Genomic DNA, 19094 nt, shown 5'->3' with positions numbered 1-19094 from the left:
CAGGTAATTGTCGCCTGGTATGTACTGTCCAGGGTCCACAAAGCAAGGTGTCACCATAGTGACACTGGCACATGTGTCCCTGTATGCTTGAGCCACTTCTTCATTTATTAAAGGTGTCTGTCTGTACTTGCCCAGATTACTGGGGCTTACAGTGGTGGACAAATCCATGTCCACATCACAAATCAGAACAGCCTGTGTAGTGGTTCTGACTAGGCCAGACTCTCCCTCAATTCCCAAGGTGATACCCACTACTCCCTTTGTTTGTGGACCAACACTGCTGACTGTACTAGTGGGTGCAGATGCCTTAGGGGCAGCAGTGTTGGGGGCTCCACCCTTTTTACACTCACTTGTCCAGTGAGAGGTGTTTTTACATTTTACAAGTATTACACCAGGGTTTCTTCTGACCTTCTTTCTTCTTCTTCTTGGAAGTTTGGGACCCACCCTCTGTATTAGTTTGGGGCCCTGTTGAAGACTTCTGGTCTTTAGCTTTTTGATCACCACCTTGGTTCTGGTTCTTTTGCTTAACCCTGGTTCTAACCCATTTGTCTGCCTTATTTCCCAATTCTTGGGGAGAGGTCAGATCTGAGTCAATCAGGTATTGATGCAACTGCTGGTTCTGACAATTATTTAAATTTGTTCTCTCATACGTAAATTGTACAATCCTGTATAGTCTGTAACCTTACTTCCCATCAACCAGCCCTCCAGAGCCTTAGTGGCACACTCAACAAATTCAGACCAGTCCTGAGTCTGTGTCTTCTGGGTCTCTCTGAACATCAACCTGTGAAGTAGTGTGGCTCACTGGTTAGAGGCGGCAGACCCGAGAGCAGAGGACGGCCCGGGACCAGGGTTCGATTCCCGGCGCGGCAGGTTTCTGGACCAGGGTCAGCGGACTCGATAATTCTCTCGCCTCGGTGCCCACTCTGATCAGTGATCACACTCGGCAACTCTGGGCATTAGCTTGCCTCATCTTCACTAACGGCCCCACCAGACCGCCGGGGATGCCTGGTCTCATCCTGGAGATACCCATTAAGGGACCATCTCTCAGGGAAGCCAGGAAGGGTTTCGCAGCGGTCGAAGCGCCTTGGGACCCTACGGGTAAGTAGTGCGCTATATAAATGCCAATACAATACAACCTGTACTGTTCAGTGGTTAAGCCTAACCCATCAATCAGAGCACTCTTCAGGACCAGGTCGTTTCTAGCATCCTCATCCCTAACTGTGAGGAGCTTGTCTCTGCCTCTACCTTCAAAGGAGAGCCACAAGATTGCTGCCCACTGCTCCTGAGGGATCTGCTGTACTCTGCAGGCCCTCTCAAGTGCAGTTATCCATTTGTGGATGTCATCCCCAGCTTTGTAGGGGGGCACAATCTTACTCAGGTTTCTGTTATCATCTTTATCCCTGGGGATAACGCTGCCACCAGTGGGTACTAACCCACCCTCTCTAGGCTGTCTTGCTCTAGCAAGTTTCTCTTGGGCCAGGGCAACTTCTAATTCTTGCATCTGGATCCTAAGCTCAGCCTCTCTCATTTTGGCCTCATGTTCCCTCCTCTGAGGGGTTGTCATCCTCCTTCTGGAGTGACCATGAGAGCCTCTGGAAGCATGGGAGGTGTCAGAGTCACTTGAGTGATTCCTTCTCCTCCTAGACTCCTGGTTGAGTCCACCTGGGGGTCTGAGTGGGTTGGACCCATTCTCAGTCCCAAATAGGCTTAAGTTAGCCTGGCTAAGCCTCCTGGCTGGCACCTGACTATTTCTACCCTCATCAGAATCACTGTCCTCATCTTTGTCCTCATCCTCATCCTCAGGCTGATTTCCATTCTGAACTTCATCAGAATTCTGGACATTAGGGACAGGGACATCAGTGTTATCATCTTCAGTGGGAGAGCCCCCTTCTCCATTCCCTTTGGGGTCTAGTTTAGATGTTTTTAGAGCTTCAGACTGGTCTAAAAGTTCTCTGAGGTGGGCTGTGCTAGGGTTATGACCCGGCTTGAGACCTCTTAAGGTACACAGCTGCCTCAACTCTTTAAAGTTTAACATAGCAAATTTGGATGGTGCCTTTGGAGGGTCACTCTAAACAGGGACAGGTCCAGTGGACCCCTCTGCTCCAGACATTGCTCTAGTGTGGGTGGATGTGTTGCAATCTACCTACACTGGTGTTTACCTACTAAACCTTCTCTAGTTAGTTGTAGTCAGGGTGTGCTAATCCCTTTGCTCTACAACAACTAAGTTCAGTAGAACTTAAGTATACTAGTCTTGTTTTATATGTACCTAAAGGAACCTGTATGATCTTTCAAATGATATTTTCAAAGATTGCAATGGTAAAACAACAGCAAGCTCAAATCCCAACCGCTGCTCACCAATGTGAGAAGTTGGCCTGATATATGATGTTCACTAGCCCTAGTGACCACCTTGTATCAGCCCAAACAACCCTTATGATGATTGGCTGTAAGTCAACCTTATAGACCAGCTATCCTAGTGGTAGCGTGGACAAAGCAGTCTTAAGCTAAACTCTGTAAAGGCATGTGAAGCAAGCTGTTTTACCATATACACTCTCCTTAAATACGAAATGAAAGGACACCACACAGATATATATTGAAAAGATATATATATTTATTTACTAAAAATACCCCCTATACTCTTTATGAGCACAGAAGCAAATTCGTTAAAACATATACTAAAATAGTGGTATAGGAACCACTTTTCTGAAAGGGAAAAGGCCTAGGGCCTTGGGAATCACTGGGACTGCAAGGGGCTAACAACAGTTAGTGACCAGGAGGCCCACGAAATACGTGTGCAGTGCTGAAAGTTACATGCGGGCGCCTATTGATTTCAATGGGCGCGTAAAAGTCACAAAGTTAAAGAAAAAGGAACCTTCCGGATGACCTAGAACCTAGCAACTTGGAACTTAGACACTAGAGGTGTAATTATACACAGGAGCACCAGAGTGCCAGCGTTACCTCACCCACAGGAAGCGGGTGCATATATCTCAAAGTGTGTCGGGTTTCGTCGTGCTGTTCTATGGGGCCTGAAGATGAAGATGCTGCAGGCGGGTCGTTGAGACGAGTTCCGGTGGATACATGGGGGGATCTGAAGAGGTGAAGACTTGAAAGCAGAGGGGACAATGTTCAAAGTCACTAGCCAGTGACCGGCGAGGAACCAGGAGGAACCAGGCGTTGTCGGGTGCAAACAGGTGAAGAGGTGTAGCTTCTCTCTGCAGCCACGTGGACACGAAGAGGTCGAGGATGTCCAGGAGTTGATCACGAGCTGTCCCACGCAGGCTCTGGCTGGTGGCGGTGTTGGCAACTTGATTGCAGCAAACAGGCCTTGGCTAATGCAAGCCACGCAGGAGTCGAAGAAAGCTTTTTACTCGGACCAGCAAGGTCCGAGGGGCTGCTCCTTTTCACAGGAGCAAGGGCCAGTCTGGAGCAACCAGACCAGTTTCATTGATTGTGGATTTCGTCGCCAAGATGGCCACTAGCCAACGGGCCATTAACCGGGATGACGTGTCGGGTGGCAAAATGCAAAAGGGCCCCACGCAGATCTTGTGGATGCTAGAGGGCTGATATTTGGTGTAAATTCTGCTCGGTGGTGGGGCTTCTCAAACTCCAAAGCACAGCCTTGAGTATGATTTGGGTGCTGTGTGGTCAGCTTCTCGTAGATCTTCCAAGATGGCCAGTCCCACGTCTCTCGGTGCCTCCACGGGTCTCTTCTTTTCAGGGACTGTGGATCGGGCTTTGAGATGTCTGGGAATCCAGGTCTTGTCAGGCTCTGGGCTTGGGCTCTGGTGGGAGGCGGCGGCAAAGCAGTTGTCGAGTTGCTGGATGGTGCCTGTATTCACAGGGTGGTCACTCCTTGGCCACAAGGGAGATTTTCTTCAGTCTTCTGTGCAGCAGAATGTCGAAGTCCAGTTTATCTTCTTATTTCAAGTCGAGTTCATGATGATCTGAAGTCTTAGGACACAGCTCCCACTCTTAAACCAAATCCAGGGGTCGGATCACCTGCTAGGTCCCTTCCTCTGGGTGGGACCAGGAAGGGGGGTGGTTACATCCCCTTTCCTTTGTCCAGTTTCGCACCAGGACTGGGGCTGGAAAGCCCCAGCTCCGGTTTGAACTGGCATATGCACAGGGACACCTTGTGTGCCCCAGGCATGTCTCATTCTATTCAGCACTCCCTAACCCACTACACAAAATCCTGTCTGGGGTGGTGCAAGCACCTCCTTTGACAGGAAACCCTTGGTCCAAGCCTCCCAAGCTGGAAGGACTCCCAGCAGCAGGAGGTCAGACTTGAGTCTGTGGTGGCAGCTTTCATTTTGTGATGCTGAGGCTCATGTTTAACTTTACCTGGGTTTCTGGTTAGTTACATGTTGTCTCCCTCTAGAAGGGAGGAATGCTACCCCCGTCACCAGAATTGGCGAGGGGGTAGTATTCCAAGTCGTATGACACCCATAAAGTAATGGGAATAGAGTAGAGATAAGTGGTATATAGTAAAAATTTGTATTCTTTGTTCTAAAACTGTTTCTCTTTGACTTTGCTACTAGCTCGTATTTGGGCCTGATGTGTCACTGCTGAACTCCATCTTGAGACTCTCAACACGCATGTGCTGATTTCTCCAGTGTCCACAAGCTATGACATTGAATACGTGCCAGTGATAGTCTTGCCTGCAATGCGCCTGGGAAAATGAACTATTGACCAACAGAAAGGAAGACAACTTACAAATCTTTGTATACATTGAATTTGTTATTAAAACATCCATTGTTGGGTGGAATAAAAGTGCATGGGGTGCTTCTTACCGGATTTCCCTTTTGCCACGAGGACTGCCAGAGACTTCTGCTGCAGCCTGTTTGCCTTCTTGCTCGCCCTCCACCTTTCGCGACACCCGCTTCGCGGGTGCCGCTCACCTGCTCCCTAAGGCCGTTCCTCTCTGGTGTGAGCGGCTCCGCAGTCGGCGGAGAGCACACGCGCTCCCAGCTGAGGACGGGCCAGGTGGGAGCCTTAAAGTGCGAGTCAGCGCGTGGAGCCTACCGGGGGACTGCGAGGACCAGAATCCTCAGCTTTACACAGCTGGTGCCTCTTCCCCCGGCAGCCACGCCCCCAGCCTCCAGCAAACATTAACGCGGACAACATCGGCTGAGTGGGTGCTTCTTACCGGATTTCCCTTTTGCCACGAGGACTGCCAGAGACTTCTGCTGCAGCCTGTTTGCCTTCTTGCTCGCCCTCCACCTTTCGCGACACCCGCTTCGCGGGTGCCGCTCACCTGCTCCCTAAGGCCGTTCCTCTCTGGTGTGAGCGGCTCTGCAGTCGGCGGAGAGCACACGCGCTCCCAGCTGAGGACGGGCCAGGTGGGAGCCTCAAAGTGCGAGTCAGCGCGTGGAGCCTACCGGGGGGACTGCGAGGACAGCATCCTCAGCCTTACACAGCTGGTGCCTCTTCCCCCGGCGGCCACGACCCCAACCTCCTCGTATATTACAAGCTTGGTCATTACCGCGTCGCGGGACGCAGCTCGGGGCGAAGACCGGGCAAAGAGCGGGCCGTTTGAGGCCGTTCAAGTACGTGAGAGCCCGGCCCGGGCCCCCTCTCTTTAACTGTCACCTCTGCCCCTCTGTTACAACGGAACAATGTGTACCAGAGAAACCAGAAGCAAATCTACATTAGCTGCTGCAGGAGCCGTTAAGGGCCCTATTGACACTTACTTTGCTAAAGCCGGATCTCTACTAATTGAAGAAATTGAGGTCTTGGAAAGAAGAATCTCCCATGAAATAGATTGGGTTAGAAGATCCTCAATTGGCCCAATGGCTCAAGCTAGAACACCAGAGGGAAGGATTACAACTAAAGATAAGACTAACCAGGTAACACCCCCCCCCCAACCCTAATACTAGTGAATTGGAGTCAATAATTGATGTCCCTAGCGATTTTGACGACCTGAGTATAATGGCTCTCCCTAACACCCAACCGACTCAGACACTACCTGTCATTATACCACCACCTTGTGACCCGGTGATTACGGTAATTAACACTCAAAAGTCTAATCTTGATCATGATAAGGGGGTTAGGGAAGGTGCCATCCAAAAAAAGAGGGGGGGCTCTACCAAAGTAGCGAACAAGATAAAATCCCCAACATTCAAACCTCCAAGGGGAAAAGGGGCTAAGGGAGACACCATGGTTTCTATCCTAGGAAAGCAGGGCAGAACCACTACCCCTTCATCTCCCTCTACTAAGGCACCAGCAAAGGCCACACTAGCTACCCCACCTGATAACTCCAGTGACGATATTACACTGGAGGATATCAGCGCACTTCTTAGATCAGTATTGAGCCCGCTGGAAGCTCGATTAATTAAGATCGAGGCAAGGCTAGTTAATATCGAAAAAGCAACAGCCCAACTAGCCGACTTAAAGAAACTTGACACAAATACAGCCAAAATAACACAAGGAGGCCCCGATCTAGAATCCAGAAAGGGCAATGTACCCACAGCTACTAGGAAAAACCTACCATTAACTGTTGCACAAAATCCAGTACCCACTGCGGCTCAAACTCCTCTTCCCCTTACACAGCTGGTGCCTCTTCCCCCGGCGGCCACGCCCTCCCCCTCCAGCAAACATTAACGCGGACAACATCGGCTGAGTGGGTGCTTCTTACCGGATTTCCCTTTTGCCACGAGGACTGCCAGAGACTTCTGCTGCAGCCTGTTTGCCTTCTTGCTCCCCCTCCACCTTTCGCGACACCCGCTTCGCGGGTGCCGCTCACCTGCTCCCTAAGGCTGTTCCTCTCTGGTGTGAGCGGCTCCGCAGTCGGCGGAGAGCACACGCGCTCCCAGCTGAGGACGGGCTAGGTGGGAGCCTCAAAGTGCGAGTCAGCGCGTGGAGCCTACCGGGGGACTGCGAGGACAGCATCCTCAGCCTTACACAGCTGGTGCCTCTTCCCCCGGCGGCCACGCCCCCAACCTCCTCGTATATTACAAGCTTGGTCATTACCGCGTCGCGGGACGCAGCTCGGGGCGAAGACCGGGCAAAGAGCGGGCCGTTTGAGGCCGTTCAAGTACGTGAGAGCCCGGCCCGGGCCCCCTCTCTTTAACTGTCACCTCTGCCCCTCTGTTACAACGGAACAATGTGTACCAGAGAAACCAGAAGCAAATCTACATTAGCTGCTGCAGGAGCTGTTAAGGGCCCTATTGACACTTACTTTGCTAAAGCCGGATCTCTACTAATTGAAGAAATTGAGGTCTTGGAAAGAAGAATCTCCCATGAAATAGATTGGGTTAGAAGATCCTCAATTGGCCCAATGGCTCAAGCTGGAACACCGGAGGGAAGGATTACAACTAAAGATAAGACTAACCAGGTAACACCCCCCCCCAACCCTAATACTAGTGAATTGGAGTCAATAATTGATGTCCCTAGCGATTTTGACGACCTGAGTATAATGGCTCTCCCTAACACCCAACCGACTCAGACACTACCTGTCATTATACCACCACCTTGTGACCCGGTGATTACGGTAATTAACACTCAAAAGTCTAATCTTGATAATGATAAGGGGGTCAGGGAAGGTGCCATCCAAAAAAAGAGGGGGGGCTCTACCAAAGTAGCGAACAAGATAAAATCCCCAACATTCAAACCTCCAAGGGGAAAAGGGGCTAAGGGAGACGCCATGATTTCTATCCTAGGAAAGCAGGGCAGAACCACTATCCCTTCATCTCCCTCTACTAAGGCACCAGCAAAGGCCACACTAGCTACCCCACCTGATAACTCCAGTGACGATATTACACTGGAGGATATCAGCGCACTTCTTAGATCAGTATTGAGCCCGCTGGAAGCTCGAATAATTGAGATCGAGGCAAGGCTAGTTAATATCGAAAAAGCAACAGTCCAACTAGCCGACTTAAAGAAACTTGACACAAATACAGCCAAAATAACACAAGGAGGCCCCGATCTAGAATCCAGAAAGGGCAATGTACCCACAGCTACTAGGAAAAACCTACCATTAACTGTTGCACAAAATCCAGTACCCACTGCGGCTCAAACTCCTCTTCCCCTGCCCAACACAAACCCAAAGAAAGCATCAGCACCAAATCCACAAACTACAACAACTCTACTGACCACTACTCCTACACCCAAGGATATTCCATCAACTCAGTCCAAAGCCAAGGGTGACCAAACAACTACGGGAGAGAAACTTACTCACAATCGCAAAACCAAACTTGTTAATCTCCCACCAGAGGCTGCCCCTTACACGCTAGTTTTGGCAGGCGTTCCGGAATTAAATCACACAACTACAGAATCAATAGCATCACTCAGAAATAAAGTCACCAGCTGGTTATCCACATATAGACCGCTCCCAAGAGGGATTACCAGCGATATTTCTATGGTCAGGCGGGTCACTTGGGTGGGGTACTCCAAAGAATCAGTAGGGGGAGACTGCATCTTGGTTACCTTCGGGGAACCAGGCACAGCTGCATATATTTGTGCCTGGGACCCCGAGGATCTAGCTACTAGTATTCAACCTCTCCCTCTCTCATTCTTTTATCCTTCAAGCCTTTATAACTTGGAGGATCAAAGATGGGGGCACCACCAAGATCTCTTGGACGATTGGGGAAGTGGCCGTAGGGAGAGAAGCGGCCCTCCAAACTACAGGGGAAGACCCACTGATCACTTCAGACAGTTTGAGGAGGATGAGGGCTGGGAAAACATTACAAGGAGAAGGGGCCCCAGGGGAGGATTCATAAGAGGTATCCAAGGGCCACATAGAGTGCACTATCCAGCCCATCTCCCAGTTTATAACAGATATAGTAGTCTGGAGATGGTAGACTGACGCGAAAACAATGGGGGGGTGAAAGGACAGCCTCAGAAGAAACGGTGAACAGCTCAGTCTTACTACCCACTTCACACCTATGGTTAAAAAACCCTATGGAATCAAACCTACCCATAGTGTCCTCTCCAGTGGCTCCAAAAGCGAACCATACTAATTTAAGTTACGACCAGGCACAATCATCCCCAACACAGCCGGTTACTCCGGAGATTAGGGAATCTAACAACGTTATTACTATGGGTTCATCTCCCATCAAACTATGCCCCCTAACACTGGTCTCGTGGAATGTTGCAGGATTGGTCAGTAAGATTGACTCGCCTGACTGGATCTCCTTTATTAATTCTAAAAACATTCTACTCTTCCAGGAGACCTGGTCACGCGATGAAAGCTTCAAGGTTTTGCGGCCTTCTCCAAACCAGCTAAGTGGGGGGGAAGAGGAAGGCCATCGGGAGGTCTCGCGACCTGGATAGTTACAGATCTAGGCTGCCAGGCTAACCACCTGGAAACAAACTCAGATGATATTTTGGCCGTCTTATTGGAGTGGCCAAATTCATCAAAACTGGTGGTTGTGAATATATACTCAAGGCCAACAAAAATAGGCAAGGAATCTACCACCATAGAACAACTTTCTGTGTTCCTTGACAGTATCCCTTGGGAACTTGCATGCCTGGTGGGAGGTGACTTAAATTCACAGTATGAACCACTAGTAGGTTTACGCGAAGGTCCCTCTTTTGAGGAAGACACACGTTGGCGCGTACCCAAGACTGTGGCACCTCCCCCAAGAGCCTGGACCCCCTTGGCCTTGCAGATTACTGCCCTTACCCTAAATCAGGGACTAAGGGCCTGCAACAGCCGCTGTATCGCCGATACCCCTAGTGCCTGTACTTACAATAAAATTGGCAGGGAATCCAGAATAGATTACATTCAAGGTAGTTGATCTAAAAGTAATTGAGAGACGAGATAGTGACCATAATGCCCTGGAACTTTTTTACATCTCACCAGGGAATTAACTCCCTACCCCCAGTATGGACAATAATAAGTCTGGGCTCCTTCTAGAAAACAACCGGAGGAAAGTTAAATGGGAGAAATTAGTCACTAGGAGTGATGGATTACCCAATCTCTATGCAAGGATCCTTCCGTATTTGGAGGATGCTTTCCAAATAGGGAAACAGGCAGAAGGGCCCGCTAATAGGGAAAAGCTCGCTCATGTACATGCTAAGTTAATTAACTCTCTAGAGATAGATCTATTCTCAACGCAGGGAAAAAGATCAGGACCCCTAGGCAAAACTACTTGGTATAATGCCACTTGCCGGGCAGCTAAGACTGAACTGCTTTTGGCCATTAAGAGTGGAACCAATAGAGAGGAAATCCAAGCCAGGAGAAGATCCTACAGGAAACTTCTGGTAGATGCAATGGCCGAATGGGACCAGGGAAATTGGGAAAACCTTCTAAGTTCATTAACTACTCGAGACTCATGTAAATTTTGGCGCATGGTCGCAAACGGGTCAGAGGATTTACCCTCAGCTATTGAGCCCAACATTTCCCCAAGTCTATGGCAGAGCCATTTCAAGGCCCTGTATTCAGCAGAAGAAGGGTCTCCTAGCAGTCCAGATTGCATGTCAGGACAAGGCACGCGTGCCGATCATCTTACAGAAAAAGAGGTGAGGGCGGCAATAGCCGGGCTTCCTGCTGGAAAGGCCCCCGGTCTTGATGGGGTTCCTGGGGACTTGTTTAAGCAGGAACCAGGGATATGGGCCCCCTATCTTACATTGTTGTTTAACGCTATCCTGGGGGGTATGGAGGTCCCGGATACTTGGCTGGGCGCAGAGGTGGTCCCAATTTATAAAAAGGGGTCCCCTCTGCTCCCAGCCAACTACCGACCCATAAGTCTTATTGACATATCCCAGAAGCTCTTTGGGAGATTGATCTTGAATCGTTTGCAAAACTGAGTAGATAAGAGGGGTGTCTTGACCCCCTATCAGGCTGGATTCAGACGGGGAGTGTCAACAACCGACCAAATATTTAGGTTGATCCTGATTTACTGGAGGACAGCTATAATCGAGGGCGGCACCCTGTATACAGTTTTTGTAGATCTTCGGGCCGCCTTCGATTTGGTACCAAGACAGAAACTATGGAAAGTCCTGGAGGAGTTGAATGTCCCAGGAGATATTCTGGGTATCCTGAGGAGATTACATAGTAACAACTATGCCCGCGTAAGGTGCGGAAGAGGAGGCAAACTAACCGAAAGGTTTCCCGTTCGCAGAGGGGTGAGACAGGGTTGTGTTCTTGCACCGACCCTGTTTTGCCTCTTTGTGAACGGGATAGTTGACCATCTAACCAGGATCCCCAATATCGATGCACCAAAGTTGACTGGCAGCAGGGTGCCTGTAATTATGTTTGCAGACAACACCCTGCTGCTGTCTAAATCCCCTATGGGCATTCAGCGTGTACTAGACGGGTTCCTGCAGTTCTGCTTAGATCGAGGACTTGAAATTAACGCCCAGAAGACTAAATACATGATCCTCAACCCTAAGCCACATAATCGTTCCTTCCCAAGGCTAGGAGAAGTCCAACTGGAGCGGGTGTATTCAATCGAATACCTTGGGATCACTCTCAATGAACATCTAACGTGGTCATCCCACCAGGCGAAAGCAAATATAAAACTGGCACAGTTGGCGGGAGGCACTATGAGACTGGCTAAAAAATCCCCCTTCCGTCCACTAAGCCCTATATTTCACATTTATAAAGCTCAAGCCCGGGGTGCTGTCACGTATGGGGGTGAGTTGTGGGGGCACACTCTATCATCTAAATTATTAATAACAGAAAACAAATTTTTGAGACAGATTGTTGCCCTCCCACAGAGTACACAATTACTCCCGCTCAGACTGGACCTGGACATTCGACCTATAACGGAGGTACTGGGCTTAAAGCCTCTGACATTCTGGCGGCGAATATGGAGTAGTCCGGATCTTCAAATCTACAGAGCTGAGCTGCAGGAATTTCTGGAACTTCCCGGTGCCAAAACAATGCCATGGTTGATCTACATTAGGAAAACGCTGGAGGCAATTGGACTACACGAATTGTGGACTGACCCACTCAACATGTGCCCCAGGATCCCAAAAAAGGCACTGACGAGAGCTTATTATGAGCAGATGCTCCTTAGAACCATGGATGGAACACGTGAGGGTTCGCTGTCTAATAAGTTTATACAAACTAAAGACTCTTACCAACTTGAAAGCGTCCTAGATGCCATGTCTTCGCAATTAACAAGGAAATTATGGAACGCTTCCTCTAGCATCATTTACAGCATCTTGGTCCTCTTGCTCCTCACTAGAAACTTGTTCATCTTGTGGCCACTCAAAGGAGAATGACATTCATGTTGTCTTCTTTTGCAGGGGATATGAAAAGAGCAGAAAATATTGGCTAGTTCCATTGCTTAGGAACTTGGGATTTAGAACTTTCCTACCCGCGTACAGAATCCTTAAGACAGACTTATCCCCCTCCCTGGTCTTTGCGCTATCCAAATTTTTAACTTCTATGTGGTATGCCCGATGTCGACGTATAAAAATGATGTGCTAAAAATCTGCAAGATAGCCCCAAAAGCTGAGTGACTCTTTTAAATTTTAGTCTTAATATGATCACTATCCGCCATATTCATGAAAATCGGCATTTGCGATTCTGAAATAGCGAAAAATAGCGATTCGCTATTCAGAAATCGCAAATCCGAATTCATGAATTATTGCGATTAAAAAAAGAGATTCGCACGCGATCGCAAAATCCGATAGCGATCCGATTGAAATTGCGATTAATCGCAGATTAATCGCAATTTCGGCCTACCCGCGGCTGGACTGCGATCTCGCAAATAGCGATATCGCTATTAGCGATATCGCTATTTGCAAGATCGCAAACTCGCGAGATCGGGAAAACGGGAAGTCGCATTTCGAGCCCAGTGGTGACATCACAACCAGGAAGCTGCCGGTTCCCAGCACCATTTTGCACATTGAGGCACAGAGACAGGGAGCACATAGGAGAGCTGCAGCACATCTTGGCTAGTAGAGTGATCCACAGATCCACAACCCATACCATGGCTGAGGAAGCTGCACCTGGGACCAGCAGCTCGTCTGGGAGAAAGCGAAAGCTCAAATTCTCCGAGCAGGAGCTGGAGCACCTTATCGAGGGTGTTGTGGCTAACCACGACCAACTGTTCGGTGCCAATTCGCGGAGGGTCCCAGAAATGGAGAAGAGGCGCATATGGCAGGGGATAGCCTCAGCAGTGAACTCGGTGGGAGTGGCGGCCAGGTCCCTGGAAGAACTCAAAAAGCGGTGGTACGACCTCCGAGGCCGTGCCAAGGAGAAGGTGGCGGCGCGCCTTGGGGAGTCCTCTGGCACAGGAGGAGGAGGACCAACGGTACCACCAAACACCGCCCTGGAGGACCAGGTTGAGAACACCCTGGAGAGGGGGGCTGTGTGGGTTTCACTACACTGGACTCATCCCGCCCCACACAAGACACCCAAGGTAAGTGGCATGCGACTGCGACCCTGCCCCCTATGGATGTCCATGACCAAATAGGCTCCCCCAATGTCCCATAGGCATGTCATAGTTGCACATCAAGGAATGTCCTGAAGCATTGTGGGAGATGTATTCTGGCCACAATGTTGTAGTACCACAATGCAGCCAGTCAGGTCCCAATGCACACAAAGCCACTGCCATTCAGGGAATGTCACCCAGCATGCATGTAGCAACTGCACGTCTGCCAGATGCATGCAACTAATGGTCCACCACTTACCCCCACAGGTGGCGATACCAGTGACAGTGACAGGCTGGAGATCGACGAGGGCGTCCCGGAGGTGGAGGTGCAAACACCTACCCAGGCACCAGCCCCTGCCGCTGCATCACCAGCAACTACCACCAGCAGCGTCCCACCTGCAACTGGTGCAGCGCCCACATCCGCTGCCATGGCAGCCCCCATTGTGCCTCCTGCCACCGCTGCTCCTCCCAGAGCCGCAGCCAGGTCAGTCACTCCTGTGGCCCCTGCATCAACTGCTACTGCCACACCAGCAGGCACACCCCCTACGACTAGCCCACCTGCAACACCGGCGGCCTTACCCCCAGCAGCTGTCGCCTCAACATCCGGGGCTGCGCCACTGTCCACTCAGCCGCCAGCCTCACAATCAGGCCAGCAGGGCAGGCGTGGCAGGTCACGCCAGCGCTCCACAGCTGCTACCAGGCGGGCCAATGCTGATGGACTGGCGCGGCTCAGCATCGAGAGACGGATGCTGCGCATACACCAGCGCCAGGCTCAGCAGCAGGGAGCAATTCAGCTCCAACTACACAACATTGGCCGCAACGTGGCATCTGTTGCTACCCACATTGAAGGCATGAGGGCCGACCTGGCCGGTGTGGGAGATGGAATGGCCCGCATTGCTGCAGCCGTGGAGGCCAACACCCGTGCCATGTATAGAATGCGCGGTGGCCAACGCCGGCACCACCGCCAACTATTGACCCAGCTTGGCACTTACAGCAGGGCAAGCTATGTGTCGGCAAATGCCACATCTCTTTTGGCACGGCGCTGTCTGACGCAGCAGCACACTATCATCCAGTGCAGTGTGGACATGACGAGGGTGCTGGAGACCCTCACCACGGCCGTCGTGGCTCTTCACCCTCCACCTATTCCATCTGTTGTGGGGGGTGATGATGCGAGTGAGGGGGCGTCCAGCCTGAGCTCACAATCAGCCTCACAGGCCCCACTACCCACCCGCAGCACCAGGACCCCCCCATTGCCTGAAGCCCCAGAGGAGGAAGCCCCTCAGAGGCGTTATGGAGGAACACGCTCTAGGCACACCTAGAGAACTGTACTTCAACACTGGCACAGGCTGAGGTCAAGCCTGCCATGCACAGCAGTATGGCGTAATACTGTTTGTTGGACTAATTTGGCACTGAACCTTATATTTCATTTTGTGAATTTAACACGTACTTTTATTTTGCAATTTGGCACAGAACCTTATATTTCATTTTGTGAATTTAACACATACTTTTATTTTGCAATTTGGCACAGAACCTTATATTTCATTTTGTGAATTTAACAAATACATTTATTTTCCTACACACATTAGCGTTGTGTCATCATTACATTTTGCATGCATTGTTGATTTGTGGGGTGATGGCAGTGGTTGTACTAGAAACTGTTCACTGTGATGTGGTTGCGACGTCTGTGCCCTTCTGCTGGGTTCTCCCCTTGTGCATGGCGCGCATGTGCAGGTGGCCGGTTGTCCCCCTCAGATTCACTGCCAGAGATGTCAACAGGTATCCGGCGCTTGGTTGCAATGTTATGTAGTATTGCGCAGACAGCCACTATGCGGCAGCACTTTTCAGGACTGTAATACATGGCCCCACCTGTCTTGTGCAGTATGCGGAACCTGCTCTTGAGCAGGCCAAATGTCCTTTCTATGCAATTCCTTGTCCGTATGTGTGCAATATTGTAGCGCCGTTGCTGGGGTGTTGCAGGGTTGAGGTATGGGGTCAGGAGGTATTCACGGAGGGCGTAGCCACTGTCACCTGAATGAGAGGAGCAGATGGTGATTGCCTGTGCTGCGCTGTTACATCTTTGCAATGTGACTTTTCAATCAAAGTGTACTTACCAAGTAGGTGTCCTTCACCAAACTCTCCCCTGACCAGTCGTGTGTGGAGTCCGCTGTGCCGGAAAATGAAGGAGTCATGGGTACTCCCTGGGTACCGTGCGACGATGTCAGTGATGTATGTCTTGGCATTGCAGACCATCTGGATGTTGAGGGAGTGGTAGCACTTTCTATTGCGGAACATATACTCCATGCCAGCTGGTGGGCAGATGGCGACGTGGGTACAGTCTATACATCCGAGCACATGTGGAAAATGTGCTACATTGTAGAATTGTAGCTTTGTCATGTCCAATTCCTGTTGGCTGGCGGGGAATTTGATGTGACGGTGTAGCTGGGTGAGCATGGCATCAACAAAAGTGTGGAGGCAGCGTGACATGGTGGGCTGGGATATTCCCCCAGCAGCTGCTACTACCCCCTGGAAACTTCCGGAGGCCAGGAGGTGCAGGCTACACAATACCTGCACATGTGTAGGCACAGCATTGGTACGGCTTGTTGGGTGCTGCATCAGGGGGTCAAGGTCCTGTATTAGCTGCATTATCATTTCTCCATTCAGCCTGTATTTCGCATATATCTGCTCCCTGGTTTGGCCCAGCAAGGTGACCCGCTGGCGGAATATCCTGTCCTGGATCCTGCGTCTCCTCCGTGCTAATCGCTGTAGCCTGCGACGCCTCACCACCATGTACATTCCTGGCATTGTGGGACTCCTAATGCTGCTGCTGCTGATGGTCCTTATGTGTGATTGGTCAGGCCAGTACCTGTTGGTGATAGGACAACGGTTTTTTGAAAGTTTTTTTTCAATGACTTTCATGGTTACCACCTGCTTTGAGTTGTCCTTATTTTGCTCCGTGCAAATAGCGATTTTTGGGTTTTTCGCTAATTGCGATTTTTCTTGAATGCTGATAGCGATTTTTTTTGCGAATTCGCTATTATTTTCGCAGATTCCGTGGTGTGTCGCTATTTTCGAATCGCTAATGCTCAGCGGCAGGGATTCTGCGAATATATTAGCGAATTCGCAAATATGTGTTAGCGAATTCGCTATTTTGTTGTTGAATGCCGATTACGGAAATTGCGCCCGCATTTGCGTTTTCGCAGCGATTGCGGGCGCAATTTCACTTCATGAATCAGGCTGTATGTTGTTTAATATGTTTTTTTAAATTTTTTATATTGAATTGAATGTACATCTTTTAGGATCTGTGATCGAAATAAAGATTTAATAAGTAAGTAAGTAAGTATGGGAAAATAAAACTACGGGAGGGAACATTAATTTGAATATTTGAATGAAATGAACCCATAACAAGTATGGTGTGATGACATCTCCTCATCTTTTGACCAATCAAATTGAGGGAATACACACATTTGCAACATTGGGCGTGGTATACTGCCCTGGAAAATGCTATAACTAAGGTAGGCTTAGCTAGTTAGATTGTCCGACTTGTCCGAATAGCTGACCCAACGCACTGAATAGGCGATCGAGAGCAGAGGTGCTGGCAGAGCACTCTGTCAGAAGATTCAATAACCAAATTGGGGTTCTGGGACGGAGTTCGATAACCAAATTGGGGCCGACTGTTAGCTGCAGAGAGGCGTGTGATGCTGGCGTTGCACTTTAGCTGTGTGTGCCGGTCCTGACCTGCGTTGGTCCTGTCCTGATCCAATTTGGTCCGTACTTGTCCTGATTCTGGTCTTCATCTGTCCTGTTCGCACCTGAACTATCGGGAGTCCTGTCCTTTATCCCAGCCCGTGGCCAGGGTTGGTCTTCACACCAATCTAGGCAATTATAAATTTGTGTGGGTATGTCATTGTACTGTTTCCCTTTTCTTACCCTTTCTATGTTTCAATGCTTAAAGAAAGTCTCGTAATATTTTCACATCATCTTGCTTTGATCATTTTCTTCCTAATTGAACGAGCTTTAATTGAATTGCTATGGACTATGACATTTAAGAACCTACACAGATAAAGTGTTTAAACCCTTCCAGAGTCTGTGGTTATTTTATGAATGCAAATGTTTATTTACTGCCTATTATGCTAACTCCCTTGATCCCATAGGACTGTAGGGATTGGTGACTAAGGATTGGTAGGTCAGTGGTATAGGTCCTAAAAGGTTAATTAAAATTCTGATTAGCGTAAGTTTACCTGTTCAAAGTGTGTATGTTTTTATGGGCCCAGATGAGTATGGTAAAACGAGCAGGTGAAACCGCGCTCTATCACACTGAATTTAAATTATGTTTTCTTTTTCCCAGCACAGTTGCGTATATGTGAAAAATGGCAAAGCACACTACCTTCACAAAGCTTCGGACACATGAGACTGGCTGGATGCGAAGAAACACCTGCTTCCAGATTTCTGTGAATCGCCCAGCAAGCGAGAGTGGCAGCATCAGTGACCAAGAAGCAGAAGACGTGATAGCCCCATGGTGGCCCGACCCAAACCTAGGCAGAGACGGAGAGGGCCAAAGTGGTGGCAGGCATCCAGATGCACCATTCCTGAGATTCAGGCAACAAATGGGAAGCTTTGGCAAAAGACTCAGAGGAGAATTCCGGCAACATTGGAGGATCTGGAGCCGGGTCAGATGATACCAATAGGCTATGGTCACCCCAATGACATCGGGCACAATCATTTGAGGGAGGTAGCTGACTTCCACGATTGATGGACAATGCATGAGTTGGGTCACCCGAAAGCTTGCTAAAAGAGATGATTTTCCAACACCAAACATTGGACGTGTTCTTTTTACAAAGAATGTAAAGCAAAATTAGTCTTCAATGGTTGTTGTTTGGGCTGGGACAATAGACACCTTGGGCATTGATGGGCAGGTAGTTCCGGATCTGACTGACAAGGAGGTTGAATGGGGAGGAGAGAGTACAAGGCACTGTTTGAGGCTCATCAAGAACACTACCAAGAAGGAATGACATCAGATCTGGCTAGACATGATACATGCAACATGTGGATGTGAGTGGTCAGTATGACGTTGTGGTAATGTATTGGGGTTGCATATAGATAATAATATTTGTGTGCAAATATGTTTATGAACTGTACAACACAATTGTAAAAAAAGAATAATGGCTACAATTATAAATATAATGTATGGTTTTTAACTTTTATGATACAAACAATTGAATAAATCAAATTAAAAAATTAAAAAATGATAAATAAATATAAATATTTTGATAAAGTAGCAATTGTTCCATGTATCTTGTCTTAAATTCAACCTGGAGCTTATTTGCCCTATAGGAAAGAAATATAGGTCAAGTGGGAGGCTTTGATAATTGTTCTGGTGACTGTTGTCCCCCTTTTCTCCCAGACCTAAACTGTGCAATTAGAGGGGGTTCCATTATTTAGAAGTGTTCTCCAGAACACCCCTTTGGAGGTGCCTGAGGGTTTTTTCAGAGCGGTGGCTGATGCGATGAGAGGTCTATTATAGGAGGGGGGGCAGGTCACTGAGGATTGCCTAGACGTTCTTTACTAGCAAACTACTAGATGGCTAACCTCCTGAGACCATATGAGGAGGCATTGCAGGAATGCGTGACAAATAACATCCAGAATACAGGATCCTGTGGGCCCCCCTGACCAGTGGTGGTGTAGAGTCCGGACTCTCCACTCCTACATAATACCCTACCACCATTACGGCAGCTCTGTGAAAAATGGGAGGGGGATCTGGGCTGATTAGAAGTT

At 49.2% G+C, this 19094-nt stretch overlaps 1 protein-coding gene across 1 annotated transcript in view; it reads right to left on the bottom strand.

Moving 5' to 3' along the window:
• Positions 1-19094, bottom strand: part of LOC147725823 (uncharacterized) — a 227306-nt gene that overhangs the window by 102694 nt on the left and 105518 nt on the right. The window lies entirely within an intron of this gene.

The sequence above is a fragment of the Lissotriton vulgaris genome, chromosome 3_1 (assembly GCF_964263255.1).
Source record: "Lissotriton vulgaris chromosome 3_1, aLisVul1.2, whole genome shotgun sequence".
NCBI classification, from domain to species: Eukaryota; Metazoa; Chordata; class Amphibia; order Caudata; family Salamandridae; genus Lissotriton; species Lissotriton vulgaris.
Note: the sequence above shows the minus strand (reverse complement) of the source record. Positions and strands in the feature narration are given on the sequence as shown.